This window comes from Euphorbia lathyris, chromosome 1 (assembly GCF_963576675.1).
Source record: "Euphorbia lathyris chromosome 1, ddEupLath1.1, whole genome shotgun sequence".
Classification (NCBI taxonomy): domain Eukaryota; kingdom Viridiplantae; phylum Streptophyta; class Magnoliopsida; order Malpighiales; family Euphorbiaceae; genus Euphorbia; species Euphorbia lathyris.
In genome coordinates this window covers 121935506-121937163 of record NC_088910.1, presented here as the reverse complement: position 1 = coordinate 121937163, position 1658 = coordinate 121935506, and the positions used below count along the sequence as shown (strand labels likewise).

The following is a 1658-nucleotide window of genomic DNA, read 5'->3' as shown; positions in this document are numbered from 1 at the left end:
ATTGGCTAAATGACAATTGGCACATACAATACGGCCAGTTACTTCGCGTGGATTTTCATAACCCTGCTGTGCAAAAATGGGATATGCATTTGAAATGGATGCCCAAGAATTAAAAAGAAACTGATTGTACTGTCATCAAAAATTAACTAAACCAAAACCTATTTACTTAAAATAAATAATTAATGGATCAACTAATGAAGAAACTTAAATGGACAAAGCTAAATATATACAAATATGCAAAGATGGGCTATTTGGATTAATAGGGTAGAGAGCTGGGTTTTATGGACCTAAGTCCATCTCTGATTTATTCCAGGATGGGTTGAGATACAGATTCGTAAATTTCAGCATTTTAGGTTAACCCTCATATAAATGCATCTTTAACCTCATTTAACACTTAACCTAAACTAGCCACCATCTTCTTTCTCTGCTGTAACTTTCTTTTCTCTCAAAAGGCTTTCAGCAACAGCCTCTTACCTGGCCGGCCGCCGTCCGCCGTTCGCGACCTCCATTCTGTTCCATCTATTCACCTTCCGCTCTGCTCTGTCTTGTTTCCATCTCGCCTTGGCCCGCCATCCACTGCTGCCTGAGTTCCAGTCCTTCGCTGTTCGTCATTCGTTTGCTCCGCCTCGCCCAGGCAGACCGCTGTTTGTTCGTTTTGCCGTCGTCGTAGCTGCTCCGGCCTGTCACTCGCCCCGAGTTATTGAGGACCTTGAAACAAGAAGTTTCTGGAACCTGTTATTCTGGTTTTTACTTCTTTTCACCTTTCTGATCTTTTTATTTAGTTTGAGTGGTTTTCAGATTTTGACCTTTGATTTTAGAAGTCTTGGATTTTCTCATTTCCAGATCCGGTCGCGACTGCGGTTGTTGTTATAGGTTTGTTAAGGGAAGGCTGTCTCCGGTAATAGGAATGTGAGAACAGGCGATTGGTGATGGATATTTTGCTGAAGAGGCGAAAGAGAAGTCTCTGTCATGTGATAGATTAGATTAATCAATTTTTTCTTGTTTTGTTAATGACTTCTTTTGAGTTTGTAACATCAAAACATATTAATAAAACGTGAGAGGCGGAGTGATGGTACGAGTGAGATTTAGATAGAAAATGGATTGGATCTATTCTAAGGATAATAATGAAATAATTTGCAGATAAACTAGTTTAAGGCTCTAATCAATATTTACAAAAAAAAATGTAAACTTACATTATTTAGGAGATGGAAATAGGTTAGCACAAATAATAAATGGTTAATATAAATGTACAATATGATGTTAGTAAAGAATTATATATACAACAGTAAATATAAGAGGTTGTAATTAATATGTAAGGTTAGTAAGACTATTAAATGGTTAGCAGTAGATATTTAAAGTGTAATAGATTCTTATTTAAAGTTTACAAAATCAGATCATTTCAAAAGCAAAAAGAGTGCTTTTAATCACTGTTTTTATAAACTAGAAATAAAAACCCTTAGCTCAAAGCTTTAGAGACTAAATTAAGAAATGTGAACTTGTATTGAATTTGGTGGAGAGTACAAAGAAACTTTTCTTGGAGTCTAATTATTAGAGAAATAACTTTCTAATTTTCTGCTTAAGAATACTCTAAAATATGCTCTCTAAACTGTCTTCTAAAACTCCCTTTCTAAAAATTAGCCTCTCCCTCAAATGAGCAA

At 35.6% G+C, this 1658-nt stretch overlaps 1 long non-coding RNA gene across 1 annotated transcript; it reads left to right on the top strand.

Moving 5' to 3' along the window:
* The first annotated feature begins 288 nt into the window (after positions 1-288).
* LOC136214620 (uncharacterized) lies at positions 289-1088 on the top strand. The gene is made up of 2 exons (XR_010681706.1): positions 289-743; positions 819-1088. It is a non-coding gene; the product is annotated as an uncharacterized lncRNA (long non-coding RNA).
* The last annotated feature ends 570 nt before the right edge of the window (positions 1089-1658 follow it).